At 37.6% G+C, this 25,549-nt stretch overlaps 1 pseudogene; it reads right to left on the bottom strand.

Annotated features, from left to right (window-relative positions):
• Nucleotides 1–25,549, bottom strand: part of LOC147011052 (sodium-dependent proline transporter-like) — a 124,725-nt pseudogene that overhangs the window by 7,144 nt on the left and 92,032 nt on the right.

Genomic DNA, 25,549 nt, shown 5'->3' with positions numbered 1-25,549 from the left:
AGGGAGGGGAGAGAGAGGATGGAGGGAGGGGAGAGAGAGAGGAGGGAGGGAGGGGAGAGAGAGAGGACGGAGGGAGGGGAGAGATAGGATGGAGGGAGGGGAGAGAGAGAGGATGGAGTGAGGAGAGAGAGAGGACGGAGGGAGAGGAGAAAGAGGACGGGGAGGGGAGAGAGAGGATAGAGGGAGGGGAGAGAGATGATTGAGGGATTGAGAGCTGACGGAGGGAGGGGAGAGAGAGGACGGAGGGGAGAGAGAGGATGGCGGGAGGGAGGGGAGAGAGAGGATGGAGGGAGGGGAGAGAGATGAGCGAGGGATTGAGAGCTGACGGAGGGAGGGTAGAGAGAGGAGGGAGGGAGAGAGAGGACGGAGGGGAGAGAGAGGATGGAGGGAGGGGAGAGAGAGTTGATGTAGAGAGGGACGGAGGGAGGGAGAGAGAGAGGATGGAGGGAGGGGAGAGAGGACGGAGGGAGGGGAGAGAGGGACGGAGGGAGGGGAGAGAGAGGGTGGAGGGAGGAGAGAGAGAGTTGACGGAGGGAGGGGAGAGAGAGGATGGAGGGAGGAGAGAGAGAGGATGGAAGGAGTGGAGAGAGGGGATGGAGGAAGTGGAGAGAGAGGATGGAGGGAGTGGAGAGAGAGAGTTGATGAAGGGAGGGGAGAGAAAGAAAGGATGGAGGGAGGGGAGAGAGAGGACAGAGGGAGGGGAGAGAGAGGATGGAGGAAGGGGGAGAGAGAAAGATAGAGATAGAGATAGAGATAGAGATAGAGATAGAGATAGAGATAGAAAGAGAGAAAGAGAGAAAGAGAGAAAGAGAGAAAGAGAGAAAGAGAGAGAGAGAGAGAGAGAGAGAGAGAAAGAGAGAGAGAGAGAGAGAGAGAGAGAGAGAGAGAGAGAGAGAGAGAGAGAGAGAGAGAGAGAGAGAGAGAGAGAGAGAGAGAGAGAGAGAAGATGATGATGATGATGATGATGATCCTGGAAGCTGTGGAATGCCAAATTTGTACCAGTGATAGTTTGAGCCACCACATATGGAGATAGTAGGCAATAAAAGCAACTTGTACACACACACACGCACTCACTCACACTCACACATATACTTTGAAACCTGGGTCATGAGCATTTGAAGGCCACTCTATCTTCCTGGCAAAGGTCTGCCTGCATGCATGCACACTTGTCCATACAGCAACCTTTGCACTGACCAGTTGGCTCATTCTGAATCTGATTCGTACATGCTAGTCCCCTCAACAGAGAGGGATGGTTGGGGAGCAGGGGGAGAACTGGAAGAGAGATAAGAGGGAGAGAAGAGGAAAAGGGGGGGGGCGTGGAGTTAGGGTTGGGAGGAAGAGAGAGAGGTGGAATAGGGGTGAGGGAGGCAGAGGGGTGAGGGAAGCAGAGGGGTGAGGAAGGCAGATGTGTGAGGGATTCCAGCAGATGTGATACCCAGTTTATCATCCATCAGAGAGATGGCACACACATTCATGAATCACCCTTCCTGTGATCACCGGGATGACAGTTTATTGCTGGGTTGGGACTCAATCCATGCCACACAGAGCATGCATACCTCTAGGCTTTCCTGCCATGATATGGCGATTCATTATTTCATAACTGAAAACAATTTTTACTCATTGTGATAAAATAATTTATTTTGCCTTCCGGCCTCCGGTATAAATCCGCGGTATCACTATTGAAATTTAAATGCGCCAAGAGGCTTCACCCAGCAAAACGGTTGAAGCAACTTTTCATAACGAAATCAATGCCGAAGTGATGGTTTGTAAAAGGGAATATTGTACAAAAATGGGAAATGTAGTGGAAAATATAATTCCACTTTTCAGTGAGCCAGCCACCACCTGTTGCACCATAGAACAACACATGGCTAAGAACGCTTGCGAGTGACCCCTGAACTTTGTTCAAGTCGATCGACATACAGTATTCAGTGAGAGAGTGAATATTGGAGAGTACTTGATTTGTGGCTTAAGCACTCCAATGAAATGGTTGAAAAGAAATCTCTCGCTTGGCCTGCGATTAGCAATCACCGACTCCGGAGTCATACACTTCCCTGTGTCATACACAATTAGCAATCACCGACATACACTTCCCAGACTCCAGAGATGCCCCGAATGTCAAATATGACTGAATTGGACAAATTAACATAATTCTAGGAGTCGGAAACTGCTTGTAAGTTCGATTCTGGAGTTTAAATTTTGTAATTCTGCTTAGTTTAAGAGATTCACGAGGTTATGGCATGTGCGAAAATGAAATAAAGCCATGAATTCTACCGTCTCGAGGCGTTTATAAGCATTGTAATATACCCAGCGAATTCATAGCTATGATGAACAGGCATGAAAGTGAAACTTCATCGTTAGTGAGGAAAGTGAAGTGAGGAAAGTGAGGAAAGTGAAAAAAAACTTTATCATTAAGAAATCTTTGTGGCCTTTTCCAAGTCAAGGCTTGGTTTAACAGGCCAAAAAACATGGCAGCTTCAGATCACAGTGAAGTTACCTCAGATAAACGTAAAGATCCCAAAGAGCGAGGTGGCTGAGGAAGCATCTGATAAAGGATATAATTAAATAAGGCTGTCAATTATCTTCAAAAGGGGTGTTTTAATTAAACCCAAACAGACAATTTTCACTCGTACAGCTACTTTGAGTTTTCTTAGTAAGCACGCAAAGTTTTGGCGTGCTAGGTTTCATGATTTTAAAGTTATGGTGATCAAAATAAAGACCAATAAATGCACTGCAGTTCCAAGAAGGAAGCCAGACACAACAACACACACACACACACACACACACACACACACACACACACACACACACACACACACACACACACACACACACACACACACACACACAGATATATAGATATATATATATATATATATATATATATATATATATATATATATATATATATATATATATATATATATATATATATATATATATATGAGCCTGGTTTTGGTGCAGTGGTAAGGGCAGCGGCTTGGGATCCAAAAGGTCCTGAGTTCAAACCCTGTTGGGCCACTGAATTAATACACCAGGGGGTTGACTCAGCCTGTCATCCTTCCGAGGTTGGCGAAATGAGTACCATTGTACTGGGCCGGTGTATACCCCGGTTAAAATAGGTGTACCATATCCCTGTGTTGTAAGAGGTTGCGTCAGGAAGGGCATCCGGCGTAAAACATGTGCCAAATCACTATGTGGATCATACGGATGATCCGCTGTGGCGACCCCGAACGGGAGCAGCCGAAAGAAAAAGAAGAAGATATATATATATATATATATATATATATATATATATATATATATATATATATATATATATATATATATATATATATATATATATATACATATGAAGACCACAAGGGGAAAACCAGAGATGTCACTTTTTATAAATTTCAGGGTTATTGCACCTGCCAATAGTTGGCAACATAAGGTTTCCTCTCAAAATATTACTTTAACAAATAACCAGGGGTGTCACATAATTTATATGGTATAAAGTTTAGCCATGCAATGAAAAAAACAAGTGTTGTCAAAGCTGAACAAGTAGAAACCCAGAGTTGTCAGTACTTTAATCCTGGTTATCTCCCTTTCATTCATGTTAACTGTTCCACCATAATATTCAGAGTTGAGAAACTAAAATATGAAAGGTTGTAAAACTTTCACAGCATAAACTCTGAGCACTACAATGGCCTCTTTGGTTATATCATGGGCTCCGTAGTTGGTGCATATCGTGGTTCAAGCCTGGTCAAACCTTTATTGTGACTTTTATGGGACCCACGCCGTGGCTTAATGGTTAATGCGTCTGAGTACCCATCCTCATTCGATGTACCCACCGCCCAATCAACCTGCTTGGGTATATGAGGGAGTCACATGAGGTGACTTCGGCTATCGCAGGGGTGGTTTATCCTTGGTTTCCTCCCGGTTTTCCATCATATTAAGTAGTACGGAGTAAGAAATGGAGAATCCGTCATCATATAAGCGAAATACCCTTGAGTATGGTGTTGAACACCAATCAAACAAAAAAACAATGACCGTTTAATGTTGAAAAAAATAATTTGTGATCACCAAAGTCATGTAATGTATGCTAATAACCAAGAAGCATGAATTTGCTTCACATCCTGGGTTAAAATTGCATGGCAATTATTAAACAAGGGAATAACCAGTGATGTCAGTTTGCAATATTGATTCGTTCTTTGCTCTTAAATTAAATAACACAGAAGCTTGGCAAATGCTACATGCTTAATTTGATTGGCCAATGATCACTCTTCCTTTTACTGGAAAAGAAATCTATATGACAGTTATTAAACAGTCCACCAAAGTCTTGAAACTTTGTTTTTCAGTTTCTTCAAAATTGACTTATCCTGACATCTCTGGTTTTCCCCTTGTGGTCTTCATATATGTAGATATATATATATATATATATATATATATATATATATATATATATATATATATATATATATATATATATATATATATACAACACACACACACACACACACACACACACACACACACACACATACACACACACACACACACACACACACACACACACACATATTCATGCAAACACACACATATAATCTTTGTGTGTGTTTTTGTATATTCATGCAGTATAAATTCATGCAAACACACACACATATAAACACCAGAAACATACACACAAACACACACACACACACACACACACACACACACACACACACACACACACACACACACACACACACACACACACACCCCAAACATCCACGCACATACATACATATACATACAAACACACATATATAAACACACAATACACAAACACAGATATATTATGTACTGGTAAGTAATGACAAAAGCTATTTTATTTGAAGTTATAACCTTAACTTATAAGGAATTTATTGATTTCCCATCTGCCCGGATCATCAGCTGGGCACCATCTTCGTTGAGGTTTCTATCCTTCCATTGTCAGATCAATGTCAGACATGAGATCAAAGCCATCTCTTCTGACATATCTTGTGGTGTTGATAGTCTGGCATCCCATAATACTCTCCAAACTCTGTCTATGGCATCCAAGGCCAACTTCACAAGTGACTGACTGACTTCCTCTACTCTCATAGTCATGGAATCCTTTCATTTCCTCTCCCTTTTTCATCTTTTTTCTTCTTCACCAAAAACACTCATTTTAATCTTCATATCTGACCTTGAAAATTCTTCATCTAATTTTCTCAATTTTTCTTTCAGTTCTACTTCACTTAGCACCTTATGAACCATAAAGGTTGTATCAACATCTGTTCTCTCATTTCAGGCTGTTGCCCTCTCAAAATATTCATCATTCAACTTATCTAATTTCAAAGTCTTTTCTTCTTCACCCAAAACACTCGTTTTAATCATGATATCAATCCTTGAAAATTATTGGTTTAATTTCTCTATTCTTTCCCAAATTTCCTCTCCATTTAATATTTTAATGTGGTACTTTTCATCTATCTCATCATAATCCCTTTCAACCCTTGAACCATCTCCCCATAGAATATCATACATATATTCGTCTGGATTTCTCGATATTCCGGAAGCCAAAATATTTTTTTTTACAACAGGAAACCAACAAAATTTCCTCTGAATTTCTAAAAGACCCTTGTATTTTCTCAATTTTGAAACCTTTTCATTTTTTTACATTCTAGTTAAATCCAAAGTTGTTGGTTTGGCAACATCAGTATAAAGCCAATCTTTGATTGAAAATACCTATTCTTATGTTGTAAAACATATTTATTAAAATACCCGATACCTTTTTCTTGTAGGTATGCTTGGACACAGAAATGATAATTTTCTTGAAGTCTTCTTGCTGTCATTTATGTATCAGAAATATGACAGATTAATATGATGACAAGGAATACCTCCCCATCTTCCTATGGTGAAATCAGTTTGTATTCCCTTACTTACTATATAAATTCCTGTTCTTTGTGTTTTCATGATATAAACTCTGGCAAAACCAATATTGTTTTTATCCTTACTAAATTCTTTTAATTGTTGTTTGCTTATCGAGCTTCCACAAATATCATTATCAGCACAAAGTGGATAATATCCTTCCTTACGAGACTGACATAATTCTTTCAGGTCTTGTACGTTTATTTTAAATGACCAATTATGCCCTAAATCATTTATATCATATCTCCAATGATCTATTTTCATGGAAATGATACGCTCTTCTTTATAAAATGTTATTTCAATTGGAACTGTGAATTCTGTATGACCCGGAAATAAAATCAACATTTCTGTATCTTTGGCATACACAGAAGTTTTATTTAAGGATATATATATTGTGATAAATCACTTAATCTCACCGTCATTTGCATCTACAGGGCTTGGATAATTTATTAATTAATAAGCATTTTTCATATCAATATTTTTTGCTATAATATATTTCTGTTGTTCAGCCTGTGCCTTTGTGTCATAATTTGATAAATTAGCATCCAGTTCTTGGGATACATCAGGGGTAGAACCATCTTCTCCAACATGTCATTTATATCAGATTAAAAATATCATAAATTTATTTTATTTTTGTTGAGTTGAAGTAACATATATATAAATAATTGGCCACAACATTTGGAATTTAATTATTGGACTTGAAATGTTTGAGAAACACCATTCTGTAAGGATTTTATGACTTCAACAGGTGATGGAAGATCATAACTATCAAAATTATATTTAACCTGACTATTAAAAATAAAAGCCTAATAAGAAATGTTTCCATCATTATCTTCTAAGTTCATAACAATATTCTTTGTATATTTTGACAAGTTTGTTAATTCATCTCTCATACAAATATCCACATGATCAATTTTTAACTTGTTTCAATATTTGGTAAGTTCTACATTTGATGTTGTATTCTTTCCAAATTATTTAAACCACTCCTCAATGCTCATTTATTTATGAGAAAGGTCTCATCCATTACCCCTTTTAGTTAATTGTACAACTGTTCGTGCGATATAAGAAAGCATATCTCCAACTAACAATCTTGCTTTATCAGGTAGGCTTTCAAGTTTTTCAGCAAAATATACAATTACACCACTTCCAATAATTTGTTTCTCCAACTCTTTATGACGTCTTTCCAACTTTTTTTGAGCTTGTATTTGAGCCTTCCTTTTGTTGGCAGTTTTCACCACTGCTGAAATACCGCCTGTTAATGTTCCAGCCGCACTTAAACCAGTAAATAAAGGAATATTAGAAATATGAGAAATCCTCCACTGATCTCTCTTTTTGAATATTTCTTCAACATTGGTTTTGACATTTTAATTTTAAATGAGCCAGTATCATTCAAGATTTTCACCTGCTCTCTTGTGAGCAAAATATCATTTCTTACTGCTCCTTATCTCTGAATTGTATTAATGTTAATCATACAAGGCTTTTGATTTTAAATACAACATGATAATTTATTAAGATTGATTTGATTAACATATACCCCAGTTGGCATTTTACTACTCATTTATTTATCAAAAAATTTAGTGAGACTAATCAAAACACCATTATCTGTATTAATCTGTAATTCTGTTTCTTCTAAAATCAAACAATATGTATCAACTTCTTCACTCTCTCCTCTTTCAATGTATCGGGAAGTATCTACGCTATTAGACTTTAATGTTTCCTTTTGAGCGCTGAGGTCAATCGCATAGATTGTATAAAGGTTGTTAAATGCTCCCATATGCAAAATGGGTTCTTTATTACCATTGCTTTCAATCACCTTTTAGTAAGACTTGTATGCTTCAGCATAATCATTTTTTCCCCAATCAATTTTCAATCTGTTTCGTGGATAAAATGTTCCATCCAGAGAAACCTAAAATTATTTCACCTTGGCATTATCACTCAATGCATTATTCTTATCAGTCGCAGTATCTCCATCTGGTTTCTTAAAAATGAGCCATAGGTTTCATGGCTTTCCTTGTAGAAGACCCAAATTCCACATCTAAGTGGTTTGGTTTAGTTTACCGTGTTGACATTTTCTTTAAGGTATGATACATTTTGTGTTTTTTTGAGTTAAATCCTCAACTCAACATCTCTTCTGTTTTATGATTAGGAGCATATTAAATTTTATAAAAACTTATTTTATCAATAAGAAATTTCTTCTGAGCAGCAAAAGCACTCGCAGCACCAAAAAGCAATCTATTTTCATTATCGTTCATTTGTAGTTGAAATGTAATTTTATGTCCACACATAACTTTATCGTAATCACAAAATCCAAATAAACATTTAAGGGGAACTGCCACGCTAAAACTATTACCTGCTTTTGTGTCATCATTATACATTGCCTTGCTTTGATGATAACTGGGGTCTCCACTTGTTCCTGTTGCCATATCAGGAATAAAACCTCCGACAGCCCCCTTACCCATTCTATCACTAAATAAATTTCATGTAAATTTCATTATTTCAGATGTAGCAGAGACATAATTAACCGCTTCAACTTCTTGTTTTCCAATATACAAACAAACTCTATCACACATTTTCAAGAAGAAATCATTTACGAGTGTAGCGTTTGTGTTTTCAGCAGCCTTAGTGAATGATAATTTACACAACAAGAAACTATCGACGAGATTCAAATAAGTTTGTTGATTATTTATTTCAAAACTTTTTGTTCCATTTGTATTCCAGTCTGTTCCTGTTATAGCATTTACCTTGAAGTAGTCTTCTTTTTAGTCGAGTTTGAGATGACAATGGTATCATCCAAATTATAGATACTGTCAATTGCTTCCATACTTGCATTTATTTAGTAAAAAAAAAAGATGTTAAAACTTTTGAAACCCTGACCCAAGTACTTGAATTATTTTCTGTCGTTCTTAGGGTGACAACTGAGTTTTGCCTTTCTTAATTTCTGTTTTTTTGCTTGCAATTTATGGGATTTCTTTTGGGCATCTTTTATACTCATAACAGCACCCCCTACATTTCCCATGGCAGAATCAGGTGAACCACTTAGGTCTTTATGTTTGAGATTAGTTGAACCGATACCCATTAAAATATCAATTATTTATCCATCCACCCAATGGGACCTTACTCTGTGCAGATCATTGGTGCTGCCTCAGCAGTCTCCTTGGCTATTGGACACAATCCTGGATGGATCACTACTCCAACACAGGAAACCAGCAAACTGGCACTCCTTTTGCCAACCTTAAAAGGATGACAGGCAGAGTCAACACAACCTGCTATTAACTCAACAGTTGAGTGGGATTTGAACTCAGGATGCTCAGATCGAAGCCCACCACTCAAGCCATGAAGCCAACACCAGCCATATAAATTATCCCATCTCCTTTATTTCCAAATTGATGTCCTACACCCCATTGTCTCTTAGGTTTATAGTTTCCCCTTTCAAGATACATACCTTCACCCTTATATTATGGGGGAAAGGAACATCCCATCCCCTGTAATTTTTTTATATTTTCCCAACTCATGGTTCCTTACAATAACCATCATATTTATTCATTGGAAAACTTCCAATATGTGAATTCTAATGGACATAATTTCTCCATTAAAATAAATCATACCATTATCTTGATAGGTTATCTTAAAATTTACTCTGTACATGGTTTTTCCAGACAGGGGCAGATAAAGCAGATTTTTTTGATGCCATATTGAATTTATAACCAATTGGAGGTTGAGTATGCACTGAATGAAAATATTGTATTTGTTCTTATTCCATCATTATAAGCACCATCAATCAAATCACAGTGAATTAATACCGAATTTATGCCTGAGATTTTTGAATGACATTATCATGATAAAATGTTCCATAAGTTTCAATCTTTTTTGAGGAGAAATCTAATAACTCTCGAAATGAATTATTTACTGTGAAATCAACCTTGTAGTTTTTAAGTTTAATCGTTGATTTTGAAGTATGTTTTTGAATATCTATAACAATATTTTTGGTTCTTCACCCTGTTCTTTCATAAGGCGAGCAATTTCAGAAGATATTTGAGAAATCTCGTATGCTATCTATGAGATATGAGAAATCTAAAATATCCGGGTGAGACTGTTATAGTTTTGTATCTGCTTCCTGGATTATAACGAAACTTTTTAATTCTCTCTGTGATATTAAACAAGGTATTATAAGTTTTCATAGACAATAAAGATGCCTCATATTCTTTTGTTGCATCAAGTTGTAGTTGGTATGGGAACGAAGATGGGTGATCACTCGTCAAATTAAAACTAAGGATTTTGCTTATCATTTATAAGTTTTAAAAAGTCTGAATATAATTATTATAAATCTCTTTGATATTTCCAGAAACACCACACTTGTTTAATAATCTTAAAAAGAAGATAATACAAATTATTTTTCTTACAACATTCAGTGGTAGTATTTCTCACATTATCTTATGTATAAATATAAATACCTCTATATCATCTTTCAAGAAGAAAAAATAATTCTCATTTGCATCTAAAATGGATGATATTTTTTCCTTTTCATCATGAGATTGAATTAAACTCATTTAACATGGGATAAAATATATTTGTATTGACATTTTAAAATTATTTTGATATTCATTAACTGGTCTAAAATGGCTAATGCTTCATTAAAACAATTGTTGTTTCCAGCCTTATTCCTCCCTTACAAAAATAACAATCTATTAACTAATTGTGATGGGTCATTTGGAAAAAAATGTAACACCTGAAACAAGCCTACTTAATGCTTAAATAATATGTTTCTCCTTCTCATTCTTCCTTCCTTTACCAACAAAACTAACCACATCATAGTCAAGTGAATTTAGTATATATATATATATATATATATATATATATATATATATATATATATATATATATATATATATATATATATATATATATATATATATATATATATATATATATATATATATATATATATATATATATATATATATATATATCCTGGTGTTGGTGCAGCGGTTAGGGCAGCGGCTTGGGATCCAAAAGGTCCTGAGTTCAATCCCCGTTGGGCCACTGAATTAATACACCAGGGGATTCACTCAGCCTGTCATCCTTCCGAGGTCGGCAAAATGAGTACCAGTGTACTGGGTCGGTGTATACCCCGGTTAAAATAGGTGTGCCATATCCCTGTGTCGTAAGAGGCGACCAGGGTTGCGTCATGAAGGGCATCCGGCGTAAAACATGTGCCAAATAACTATTCGGATCATACGGATGATCCGCTGTGGCGACCCCAAACAGGACCAGCCGAAAGAAGAAGAAGATATATATATATATATATATATATATATATATATATATATATATATATATATATATATATATATATATATATATATAATCTATCATCCTCATTCTTATATTCAATGGCTCATTGAAATAATTTGATTCACCTCTCACAGTTGAACCTTGTCTTTCATCTTTTGTTTGAAGAAACATTAATTTTGAAGTTCATTTAACATTTGGTCGAGTTGAGCTCAAGTACGACAATTCATCATTATATATCATTACCTTTTTGTTAGACAAGATAAAATATTGCTGATTCTTCTGTTGGAATGAGACCTGCTATGGTTTTAGAATCTGTTGAATATTCATTGTTTTGAAGAGCCCTCACAACTTAATCAGGAGGTTGATTTGTTTCCTCCAGTCGTTGAAATAATCCTTCATCATCATATTCTAATTCTCCTGTATACTCTAGTTCTTGCTCTGTAGTTTGTCTAAAATCTTTTAACATTTGAAGTTTTTTTGGAGTGTATTCTATTGCAGGAGTTGTGGACATTTGCTGGGAAGTTTTTTTTAAAAAGTGGTTTAAAAAATTTATCTTGTTTTCTTTCAAACGCTTCTTCACCCATTACTTTCTGTCTGCATTTCTTATATAAGTCTTCCTGTTGTTTTACAACTTTTGAAACCAACGCTTGATGCTCCTTAAGCCTTATTGGTCATTCTTTTGCATCCATTTATTTTTTGAAAAATATCATTTGATATCTCATTTTGTTTCACAACAATATATTTATATCTTCCATCAATGTGTTTAATATACTCCTCAAATTATTTTTTACTGCACAATGTAGAACAATTGTCTCTTCAAAAATTATATATATATATATATATATATATATATATATATATATATATATATATATATATATATATATTTTAACTCGAATAAAATAAAAGTATGAGCATTATTTATTATTGAGTGACAAGGGAGTTGAAAGTAATTACGAGAAGAATGCCTCCCTCTTGTGTAATAACTATCCATAACCATTTGGTTTCTCTTATTAACACAATCATCAAAGACAACGAGATTCTTTTTCATTTTTCTAAATTTTGGAGTGAAGGTATATCATCCATATTATCAATAACAAGACAAGTTATAGGTTTTGATTTCGTTTTACATTTCTTTTTATCACAAAATAGTTGTATTATATCTTCAATGTTATAATCATTTTGTTTGTTTGGAAGTTTAAATCAACCAATTATATCTTCTTTTGGAAGACTTGCATCGAAACACTGTGAAAGTCGTTGATCCTCAGGTTGAAAAGTTGACCTTTTGAAAAGATTAAATTATCAAAATCTAAAAAGTTGGGAGTAAGGAGCATCTTTAAAAGCAGGCAGATTTTTCCACATCTGCATTGAACCAACTATTAGACATCTTGATGAATTTGGAAGATTTTGGTGGTTGTTAAATTTTATCTTTAAAAAAAAAATTCATCTATATGTTTAGAAAATAAGTTCTTTAAATTTTTATAGGCTCTATTTTTTTCAAAAATTCTGTTTTATCCTGAGTGCAGGTTTAATTTCAAGATAATCCATTATTTTATTTCTACAATATCTTGCATTGATTGTTCCCTGAAAATGACCATCATGAATAATATTTATCATCAATCCATGAAACATTACCTTCATTTGTTCAGTCTCTTCTCTTGAAAGAAAAGGTGGATTATCACTCTCGGACTTAACATTCATTGATATTATTAAACTTGTAAAGCAATTCATTTTTGGTGTAATTTTGAAACAGTTATGTTCATTTTTCTATTTTTAATTTCCATTAATTCAGAAATAATCACAGAATATACATTGTTTCTGGGCTTTTGCCTCTGTGTTTAATTCCATACTATCACATGCAGGAGAATTCTCAAATCTGTCAGATGGAGAATCAGGGAATTCAAGAGGCTCAAGATCTTGTATACTATTTATATTTATTGAGTAAAACTTGCTCAAAATAAAATTAATCTTTGTTACTTTCATCAGTACTGTCATCATCATCTATAAAAATACTTTCCTAATTCTTGTTTGAGCACAAACTCTCAGTATCATAACGATCTTCTGTTCCAACAGAGATACTATCACCACTATCATAATTCGGAGACTGCTTCGGCAGCACCAATGCTCTGCACAGAGTGTGGTCCCAATAGATGGGATGGATGGAATGAAATGTCATTTTACCTGATATATTAACATCTTTTATTCCATCATGATTTACATCTTTAGGGTTGTTGAAAAAGATACAAATTTGTCCTTGCTTATTGCTGATGGTTTTATCTTCTCTTTCTAAAGTTTCATCCATAAGGGTTTTCTTTTTTGATACTTTTTCTTGTTTCATTGCTTTTTCTAGTTTTGAATATATTGCTTGAAAAAGAGGAGAAACTTTTGTTGGAGATACTTTAATTGAGGTTCTTCCAGATATTCTAAAAGCTCGTCCACTGAAAGAAATTGAAGAACTCATATTATCAGTCATAATTGTGTTTGTGCAATAGTTGTTATATTTATCGTTATTCAATTTTACATCCTCGACATATTTCTCAGTATCTTTTACAAATATCGAGATTTCGTGAAACCTATCTTTTTCCATCTTGATACATTGTATTTATGAAGTAAAAAGAGTTGGTGGGTAAAATGGTTTTAAACACAGATTCACCGACAAATTAATCTGAATTTTCATCAAGTAAATTTTAGTTTCAAGAAATGTATCTACAAATTTCCGTGAGATTTTCATCAACAAAATTTTATTTCAAGCAAAGTTATACTACATAAATATGGTGAATACAACTCATTGTGATGTCTGTAATATTAATCTTCTTGAAAAAAATTTATAATTGACACCATTAAACACAAAAACATAAAAGATCTGTTGAAGGTATATCTTTAAAATATATGCATTGTGATTCATGTAATATTGATATTCTTTCAAAATAAATTATTATAGACACCTTCAAACACAAAAACAACAACAATGAAGAGGGGATACTTGGATACTCTCTTGAAAATATTGATGAAGCATTCAAAAGATGTACAAAAATAAGATTATTTTGCTCCAAAGAACCAACCCCAACATCAATCATTGAGACAATTCTTTTGGTTAAACCAAAAATTGAAATTCCAATTAAAAACAGATTGAGCAAAATCAAAACGTTTAAGTATTATATGGGAGTAAAAATAAAAATGACAAGAGAAGGTGGTGAAAAAACTCCTGACATGAGAACAAACCCTCACTTTATCGCATCATTCCAAGATTTCTTAGATTGCGATGTAAATGATGAACTTCTGAGATATGAACAAAATGTTAATGATAACGTGGAAGGTCGTGGATTCGTTATTAAAAAAAGAATCTTTTTGAATGTACACATCTGAAAATCAGATCCTCTCAAAGCTTCCTCATACATTGATTTACAAAAAGAGATAAAACTTAAAAGGCAGTTGTTAATATTCAAAACAATGATAATAAATGCTTTCTATGGTCTGATCTTGCTCACGTACATCCTCCAAAAAGGAATGCTGAAAGAGTAACTCATTATATGAAATATGAAAAATTATCATATGTTAAAGATTTAAAAGTTTCCAATGTCATTGTGAGATATTTCTAAATTTGAGAAAATGAATAATCTATCTGTTAATGTATATGGATTAATGGATACAAACAAAGTTCAGATGTTAAAAATTTCAAACAACTATAAAAATGATGAAACACACATTAATCTTCTGTACTTTACTTCAAAGGAAAAAGAACGTCAGGTTTCGTCAGGTCAGGTTCGATCTGTGACCTGCTACAGGTACCATGTAAACCTGTACTATCCTGTTCCATGGTCGAGTTGTCGGCGACTAAACCGTCTCCCCCACCAGGTTTTCTGGTGAGGAGGGTGTTTGGATATGGACACCCAGCAGGATTAAAAACAAAACCTGTCAAAGGGCGGAGGAGCTCCTTGTGAGCCAACGGCCATCCATATCTAGTGCCCAACTGTGTCTGCGGACGTCCTCCTGCAGTTGGGTTACTTCTTATTAGGAGGTTGGTGGCAGGATTTGCACTCCAGCCACCGTAAAACGCTTCATTCCGCAAAACGCAAAAACGCAAAAAACTCTGAAAACCCACTCCGTGGGAGTACCTCCTGTGCAGCTTCCCTTCGCAGGGCAGCTCACCGGATGATGGGATTGGGGCAAAGCCTTCGGGACCCCCAATCTTTGATAGGAGGGAAACCACGGGGTAACATCCCTGGGTCAGATTGCGGGAGAGTGTGTCGGAGTGGTGCTGAGGTGTCGTCCACCAGACGGCGGTCTCCTTGGGTTAACCTGAGGCGGTCCCTTCGGGTGGGTGCCTGGAATGTCCTATCCCTAAGAGAGGATGATCACCTGTCTCTGTTATCATCTGAGCTCAAGCGTTTGGACATCGGGATTGCAGCTCTCTCTGAGGTTCGGAGACCGGATTGCGGCGAGATAATGGTGGGTGGTTACACCTACTATTGGTCTGGTCGCTCTGATGGTTACCATACCCAAGGAGTTGCTGTAGCTGTGTCCAATAAGCTGACCCCAATGATAATTGAGGTAACACCGGTCAACGAGCGTATTATGAGATTAAGGATTCGTCACTCCTTAGGTGTCATTTCCCTGGTCTCTATTTATGCTCCGACTGAGGCGAGTGATGTTACCGTGAAGGACACATTCTACGCCACACTCGAGTCTGTGGTTGATCAGTGCCCCAGACGAGATACACTTCTAGTCTTGGGGGATTTCAATGCATCGACTGGAACTGATAGGGATGGTTATGAGGTGTGTGTTGGTCCCCATGGGTCAGGAACTATGAACCAGAATAGCACTAAGTTCCTTGACTTTGCAAGAAGTCATGGACTTAGGGTGGCTGGTTCATGGTTTCAGCGCCCGCAAGCTCATCGCTGGACTTGGTATTCCAACGCTGGCGGTGTGGCAAAGGAGATTGACCATGTCCTCATTGACGGTCGCTGGAGGATGATCCAGAACTGCAGGGTCTACCGGAGTGCTCAGTTCCTCAATACTGACCACAGGCTTGTTGTAGCAACTCTAAAGCTGCACCTTAAATCCTGGAGAATGGTACCATCCCAGCCTAGGCTGGATGTTGCCAAGCTCAGGGATGAGAAAGTAGCTGAGGAGTTTGCGAACAGGCTGAGTGGACACTTGGGGGGTCTGGGTGCTTTGGGGGGTCCTGAAGAGTTGTGGAACACCTTCAAGACCACTGTCCTTGATGTTGCCGGTGGATGCCTTGGAGTTCACCGCAGGGCAAAGAAGAATTTTGTCTCTCAAGGGACACTGGATACCATTAACCAGAGTCGCAGGGCCAGGCTGAATGGCAGAGCTGAGCTGTTCAGGGAGCTGAGGCGTAAAACTGTACGTGCACTGAGGGTGGACAAGGAGGCCTATGTGCGAGGAATCTGTGAGGGGGTAGAGCATCACCTGTGGACAGGTGATTCTCGTCCCGCTTACAGGGGAATTCGCGCATTACGTTCATCCAAGCCCATCCCTCGGAGCACTGCAGTTCGAGCAGAGAGTGGTAGGCTCTTGACAGAGGAGTCTGAAGTGAAGGCCCGCTGGGCCGGTTACTTCGAGCGGTTGTACCAGGCTGATCCCCCAGCTGTCGAGTTGGACGTCAAGGGTGTTACAATCCCTGTTGCTGACCCTCGAATCAACTGTGGTCCACCATCGCTTGTGGAAACACGGGCTGCGGTGAACCAGTTGAAACGGGGCAAAGCTCCAGGGATCTGTGGCATCCATGCCGAACTTCTCAAGGCTGGTGGAAATGCTGCACTCGCGTCGTTGCATGCAGTTTTGTGCTCTGCCTGGAACACATGCATCATCCCAACTGACTGGAAGAGGGGCCTTGTTGTCCCTCTCTGGAAAGGGAAGGGTGATCGCCAAGACTGCAACAACTACTGAGGGGTGACGCTGCTCTCAGTGCCGGGCAAGGTCTTTGCTCGGATAATTCTTGATAGGGTTCGCCACCATCTGCTTGAGCACCAGCGTCCAGAGCAGTCAGGCTTTACACCAAAGAGGTCAACGATTGACCGTATCCTTGCACTTCGTGTACTCACCGAACGCAGACGAGAGTTTCGGCAGGGGCTGCTTGCAGCCTATGTTGATCTCTGTAAAGCGTTCGATTCAGTGAATCAGGATGTCCTCTGGAGGATTGTTGGTCTTCGTGGGGTGCCACCGAAACTGATCGATCTGATGTCTGAACTCTACTCTGGTACTGAGAGTGCTGTGAAGTGTGGTGGTACCGCCTCTGACTTATTTCCAGTTGTTACTGGAGTTCGTCAGGGATGTGTACTTGCCCCCACACTTTTCAGCACTTGTATGGACTGGATTTTTGGGAGGATGTCGGAGAGATCAAGTTGCGGTGCATCGTTTGGCAATGTCAAGATCTCGGACCTTGATTTTGCAGATGATGCAGTCATCTTTGCGGAGACTTTAGACATCCTCTTGGGGGCCCTCGAGGTGCTGAATGAGGAGTCGGAGCCGTTGGGATTACGGATTTCTTGGGTCAAAACAAAGATCCAGGCTTTCGGTGACATCTTGGATGCTGCTGTCCTGTCTGTGTCTGTTTGTGGTGAGGATGTTGAGGTCGTGGATAGATTCACTTACCTTGGTAGTGATATTCATGTCTCCGCAGGTTGTGAGCCGGAGGTCAATAGACGTCTGGGTCGGGCCTGGGGAGTCATGGATTCACTGGATCATGGGGTGTGGCGCTGCCGGTACCTGTGCGGGAGGACGAAAGTCCGAGTCTTCAGGTCCTTGGTACTTCCAGTCTTGCTCTATGGGTGCGAGACTTGGACTTTGACCAAGGATCTGAGACGGAGACTTAATTCCTTTGGTACCAGGTCTCTTCGGAGAATCCTTGGCTATCGCTGGTCGGATTTTGTGTCCAACGAGCGGTTGCTGAGAGAGACTCGGATGAGATTTGTTACCTGCCTAGTCCGTGAGCGTCAGCTGCGGCTGTATGGACATGTGGCTCGTTTTCCTGACGCTGATCCTGCTCACCAGATTCTCTCAGCGAGGGAGTCTCATGAGTGGAGGAGGCCAGTGGGCCGACCACGTGCCTCATGGTTACAGCAGGTTGACCATCATCTCAAGGAGATGGGGATGGGCCTGGCATCTGCCTGGGGGATGGCCAGATGGAGGCCCCTGGAGTACCGGCGGAAAGTGGACGCAGCGACGCGCTGTTCTGGCACATGCTCCCATACCTGACCCTGAAAAAGAACATAATGCTTACCTCAAAAATTTATCAAAATTAACCAAATCACAACTATACAATCGAAAATGTAAAACAAATCCTTGTAAAAGATGTCTCAACTCCTTTCATGCAAAGAATGATTAAATCAACATTTGAAATATTGTAGTAATAATAAATCAACCGTAATCAATTTGCCAAATGCAGGTCCAAACATATCATATAAAGATTTTAACAAATCTATAAAACATCCGTTTGTGATGTATGCTGATTTTGAAAGTATCCGAGAGAAGATAGACACTGTTTCTCGAAATCCAAATCATTCATTAACAAATAAATATCAAAAACATACTCCTTGTGGTTTCTGTTATTATATCAAATCATCTGTTGGTGATGAATACAAGAAGTTAGAATTTTGCAGAGGAGAAGATTCCTCGGAGGAGTTTGTGAAATGACTGGAAAACAGACTGCATTCAATTATTTCAGGTAATGTAAAAAAACCTATAAACCAATGTCCTTAACAAAAGAAGAGAAAAAAACAGCAGAAGGAAAAAACAAAAAAAGGAACAGAGAAGGAAATTTAGGCAACCACAGGCTGTCTGTCATATTTATGAGGAGAAAATTAGTGAAGGTCTGAAGATTAGAGACCATTGTCATCTCACTGCTAAATATAAAGGTCCAGCTCATCAGAGTTATAATCTCAATTTTAAACTTCCCTCTTTCATTCCAGTATTTCTTCACAACACTCATTATGACACACATCTTTTTATAAATAAATTTAGTAAAACCAGTGGAGACATTTCACCCATTCAGAACACAAACCAGCATTACATATCATTCCCAAAAACAATCCCTTCATCTCCCATATCTCATATCAGATTTCTTGACACATTCAAGTTTATGTCTAGTCCATTATCTGTCTTGCTATCAAATATTAAAAACTTTCCAATTCTCCGATCACATTTCTCAAATCAAGAAGAGATTGATCTCCCATCACAAAGGGGAATATATCCTTATGATTAAATGTACTCATTTGAGAGGTTTAAAGAAACAACTTCTCTCAAAGGAAAGTTTCTACAATGAATTAAATAAAAATCAAATAACTGATTAAGATTTCGCACAAGCGCAAAATGTTTGGAAGAAGTTTATTATAAATAATCTTGGGGAATATCACGATTTATATCTTAAAACTGATGTTCTTTTATTGGCTGATACATTTGAGACATATGGAACAGTATGTCATAATAAAAATTCCTCTGGATTAGACCCCGCTCACTATTACATAACCCCAGGAATGGCTTGGAGTGCTATGTCGAAAATTACAAAACAACCAATTGGAATTAATCGGTGATATAGATATGCTTTTGCTGATAGAGAAAGCCAAAAGAGGTGGAATATCACAAGTCTGTTCAAAGAGTTATGCTAAGGCCAACATCAAATATATCTTCCTAACCATAATGTTCAAACTAATATCTTCCTAACCATAATGTTCAAAAAGATAGTTCTTACTTGATGTATTATGATGCAAACAATTTGCATAGATGGGCTGTGTCTCATTCTTTACCTTATGGAAATCTTAGATGGGTTAAGGAGAAAAATTATGAAAAGGCTTTACAGAACATTGTTATCTCCTCTAAAAAATAATTAGATGAAGCTGAAGTAGGATATAACTTGGAGGTTGATTTAAAATATCCTGAAGAACTCCATAAGAAACATAAAGACCTCCATATGTGCCTGATAATGAAAGTCCGAAGAAGGAATGGCTTAGCGGTTATCAACAATCATTTCATACAAAAGAGAAACCCACAGATAAACTGCTTACCACATTGTATGATAAAGGAAATTATGTTTTACATCTGAGAAATTTAAGACAATATTTATCTGCTGGGTTATGAGTGAAGAAAATTCATAGGATTTGGAAATTTCAAGTCATTGGTTAAAAAATTATATTGATTTTAACACAGAAAAGAGAACACTTGCCACTAATGATTTTGAGAAGAACTTATATAAATTAATGAATAATGCTGTATTTGGAAAGATGAAGGAAAATTTTAGGAATAGACAAAACATAAGACTTGCTACATCTTGGAAACGAGCATCCAAATTAATTAATCAGCCAAGTTTTCAAAGAGCAGCGGTGCTTTCAGAGAACTTTTATGCTATTCATTTGAACAAATAATGCATTGGAATGGATAAATCTATCTATATAGGAACATCAATTGTTGTCTTGTCAAAGTTGTTTATGTATGACTACTTCTACAACAACCTAACGAATAAATATATGGAAGGGGTAAATCTACTATATATGGATACAGACAGTTTTATTTTGAAAATCAATATGGAAGATATTTATATGGATGTCTCACGATGTAGGTATTAATGTTTCAAGCAATTATAAATCACATAACAAACTATTCTCTACAAAGAATAAAAAGGTTATTGTTGAGTTTAAAAATGAGTTGGGTGGAAAGATAATGAGTGAGTTTGTGTGATTGAGATCAAAGGCTTATACCTATAAAGAGATTGATAATAAAATTGAAAAGCGTGATAAAAAGTTAAAGGGGGTAAAGAAAAATGTGATCAAAGAAACAATATATTTTGAAGATTATTACAACTCTTCAGCCTTTAAGAAAGAAGAGTATAGAAAAATGAATACAATAAGAAGTTATAAACATCATTTTTGTACAGAGGAGTTAAATAAGAAAGCATTGGGGGCTTTTGATGATAAGAGGTTATTTTTAGAAAATAGGATTTACAGCTTCCCATGGATATATATGAAGTGGAAGAATAAAATTGGGGTTGGGGGCAGGGGGGGGTGGGGGTTAACGGGCTACCGCCACCTTGTTTTTTACTGGTATACTTGACCGTGATGAGTTACAATGAATAAATATTTGTTGGAGCTATGACAAGTTTTGGTGTCAGTCATGTAAATTTTTGTAAGTGCCTCAGAACCCCTGAAAATGGGGAGAAATATATTGAGGGACTTTGGGGAAGAAAAGTCTCGAAAGTGGGGTCTAAAGGAGGTAGAACAAGGGAAATTGTGAGAATTTGGTGTCAGTCAATGAGTTTTTCCCTTTTCCCCCATTTACTGACATCTACATTTTTGAGGTGCACCACAACCCCAAAGTCCTACGACTGTCCCTTCTTTCCTAAAGTTTGCCACATGGCACATACCATATAAAGGGGCCTTTTCCATGGCCCTGCCATTTTTCTCAATAATTTGTTGGGTGTCTTGGTCAGTGGTGAGGCTGACAGGGCACCTGCACTGTTTCTTAGCCAAGATAGGCACTGCATTGCTGCTGCCAAAAACAATTTTTGTTGTGTTGGAATTTACATTTTGTATTATCTGCTTGTTGTCCTGCCTCCCCGGAGGGAGGGAGCGGGATATTGTAATCATCCGGTTTGTTTGTCTGTTTGTTTGTTTGTCTGTCTGTCTGTTAGCAACTTTACGGCAAAACGGCTTAAGCAAACACTATCAAATTTATTCCCCAGGTGGGCAACGACCCTTGGACAACCCCATTAACTTTTGGGTCCAATTGGATCAAAGGTCAAGGTCAAGGTCACGAAAAGATCAAAATCGTTTTTCGCTCATAACTTCATCAAAAATTATCTGATTTACTTCAAACTAAGCTTATAGTGAACCTTATTCTATTTGTCACTTATAATCCTACCCATTCCCATAGTGAAAAATGCATATTTGTTAAGATCGGTAGGGTCCGAAGACTTTATGCCTTAAATGGGCCAGATTTGTTGTGCCTGGCACCACTTGTTTTTAAGATTGTGATTAGCACCTATAAAATAAACTCGGTCCTGCATAAATGTACTTTGTGAAACCCATCCATGAAAATGGTCGTCATCAGGCCAATGGCATTACAAATATCAATATTGATCATCATGATGATGATGGTGATAAGAGGGCACGTGAGAGTGTGCAATATCAGTGTGAAGAAGAGGCTGCCGAAATGCAACTGTATGATGCCGATTGATGCTTTGTTCTATGGCGATCAATAAATCCTCCATCTCTTAAACTGTGACTCAATGCCATCTTATTACAGTGAACATGAATGAAGTATAAGAAAGCTTCAGTGTTGTGAAATTTCTGTAGATTTTTGAAACGATCTTTGAAATCATAATTTTATTAAAATTGAAGTACAGGATGTACTTAACACTACATCGTTTTCTCTGAACTATCTCGTTACGAAATTACAACAGTACAATTACAAATATAGTCATAATGCAGAAGCCAGAGCCTCATCTAAAGTTCAGTTTTCGCTTTAGGAAATCGTGCAGTTGTAATCCTACAATTATGATTACAGCAGCATGATTTTCTGTGATTCGAATGACATTTGCTGCAGTATTGTGCAGATGACAAGTCAAGTTGAATGCACCAGAGCAGGAAGGCTCATTCATGCAGCTGTTATGTTGTGAAAGCTGATGCTTGAGGCAAGTTTACACCACTACATTAACAGCAAACCAGACTGGGCAATCAGAAATGCAGGGGACGATACTGTGATGGCATGGACCCACGACTCTGTAAGACCCAATCTGGTCAAATCTCTCCGCTCAACTACCTATTCACGAGAGTTCAGACTTGGTGTAAATGAAAATTAATAGCAAGCCTGCCTCGTCCCATTGACTATTAAAGCATGGTGTAATGAGCCCACAGCTTCCTCAACCCAGAGAACATGAAAACGCATAAGAGAATCCAAAATGGAATTGAGGCAGCCCACTGTTGTACAAACCCATCTTAATGAAGCAAGCATATGCACTGTTATGTTTTATTGATTCACATGTGGGCAATTCACAATTGTAATGAGGTGTCTCAAGACATTTAGACACAGTGTCTTCATAAATAATATATCACATACAGACTTACCATCCACTGCAATGTTTTCCATTGGTTTATTGTATACATGAGACAAGTAACCAAGGCCGGAGAAGATGACAAATCCTGAGAGAATGCTCGTGATGGTGTTAACCAAATCAATCATCAGCACATTCCTGCAGAATAATGAATAATGATTGTTCAAGCATAATGTATTTTACCAAACTGAAGCATTTCAATTCAATTTCTACCATATTTCAAGTCAGACGTGCATGTGATGTGCATGATATTATATTCGATATCTGAAGAAAGTTTGTGAGAAATATATAGTTTACCTGAACAGGACGTCGTTAAAGTCGTTGTAACTGGAAAATGATATTATCACACCACCACCAATTCCTAAAGTGGATAAAATTTGAGCTGCTGCCTCTATCCAAACCTGCACAATGATAAAGAAAACCATGATTAAAGCCAAACAAGCAATCTAAATTGGTAAACTAGACATATTGAATGGTTATAGACAAATGCCATTACTCTTGAAGAGACAAATTGATCAACAATCTGACATTGGATCTCTGGAGAGTTTCTGCTCAGCAGACTGTAACCAAGTCACTCTCTGCTCATCTGGAATTGATTGGATGCTTGTCTGATAAATGAAACATGTCCTTCAATCGTGGAAAATCTCACTGTCACTCTGTCCCTCTGGAAGAATTGTCAAACTAACCCACCTATCTATTATTTCTTTGATCAGCCACTGGAAGAGATTGAACTTTTTGGCCTTACCATTAGTAATGACCTCTGCTGGGCCAACCACATGGCAAAGCTCACCTCATAAGTCAAATGCAAACTGGGTATTCTCCAAAGATCGAAGTCTTTCCTTGGAAAATCAGAACTACTCACAATATACAAGACCTTTGTTCATAGTTCAACGGAGTAATGCTCTCCTCTATGGGTTGGTGCTCCAGAGTTATATCTATCTATCCTGGATTATGTGGAATGTAAAATTCACAAAATTATTGAAAGAGATTGCCAAGGACCTTTCCTACAACATCAATAAAAGCAAGGCATCATGAGAGATGACAGTTTTTAAAGTCCCATTTCTCTTGTACATGTTCCTTGGATGTCGTTCTTCCAGCTAGGTTCTTAGATGTTATTCAGACCTCATATATTTTGTTTGGCGAAACAATGTTCCTTCAACAACTTTGTGAAGTTTGCCTCTCTTACTGGTCAAGGATAGCCATGGACAGACTTCGATTTTTATCCATGATGGTACACCTCCAGTTGAGTTAATGTCTTCTGTTCATGCTGCATGTTCACGATCCACTGCTTGTTGGATTTGGCATGAATCCAGGTACTATTTGCATCCTTTAGTGCACACCTGGCATCAGAACTTGCCTTACTAAACTTCCTGAAATCTCGTTCCTGGCTTGAGCAAAGCTACCGCTCACACACTCCCTCCCAAATATATCAATGTATGTAGTCACTTGCACATATCTTTCAGGAAAGAGGTGGAAAAACAGCTTTATTGCATCATACCACACAGAAGCATCTTGGAGAATACCGAAGCTAAGGTAACTCCCCCCTCCCCCCACACCCAACAGCGACAAACCTACTTACTTTTGAAGAGCTCGTTTTTGTCGGAACCTTCTCCAAAGGTATTTTCATAAATAATGTGAATGTTTCATCAATTTGTGTTTGACTCACTTGAAGAAAGATCGTATTTGTCACTTGTATATTATTTGACAAATATGAATAACGACATCATACCTTGAGTGCAAAATCAAGTTCTATATTTTGAAAAGATGAACAAGCACCAGTCATTCAAAGTTGTTTTTTTTCTGGCTGTGACTAGCCTTGAGCTCCATGTTTTCCCATATTCAACTCCTCTCCATGAAGCATGACCCAAAAACTGAATTGCGTCCTGTGTCGACACACACCTTTTGTGAAAAACCATTGTCCATAGACTTTCCCCAAACAACTTAAAACATTCTTGTTTTACAAAAAAACGTATTCTCTCATTTATGTAAAAAATGTAAGAATCACCTCCACATTCATGAGTTTGAAGCATCGTGGTACAATGAAGTAAGAGATTCCTTCCCAGGCTCCTGGTAGGAGGGAGTTGTTGATGAGGAGGACAAGTAGAAGGCAGTATGGGAAGAGTGCAGTGAAATATACCACCTGGGATGTACAAAGTCGATATGTCATGAAGTAAAACTGCAGCAAAACACTTGATAAAAGCATAACCAAAGAACATTGATGCAGGAGGCAGCCATTTGGCCCATAATGTGTTCACAAGACCTTATTGATTTGCCTAA

Source organism: Eptatretus burgeri, chromosome 16 (assembly GCF_056783735.1).
Source record: "Eptatretus burgeri isolate ZD-2024b chromosome 16, Ebu_testis_v1, whole genome shotgun sequence".
NCBI classification, from domain to species: Eukaryota; Metazoa; Chordata; class Myxini; order Myxiniformes; family Myxinidae; genus Eptatretus; species Eptatretus burgeri.
Note: the sequence above shows the minus strand (reverse complement) of the source record. Positions and strands in the feature narration are given on the sequence as shown.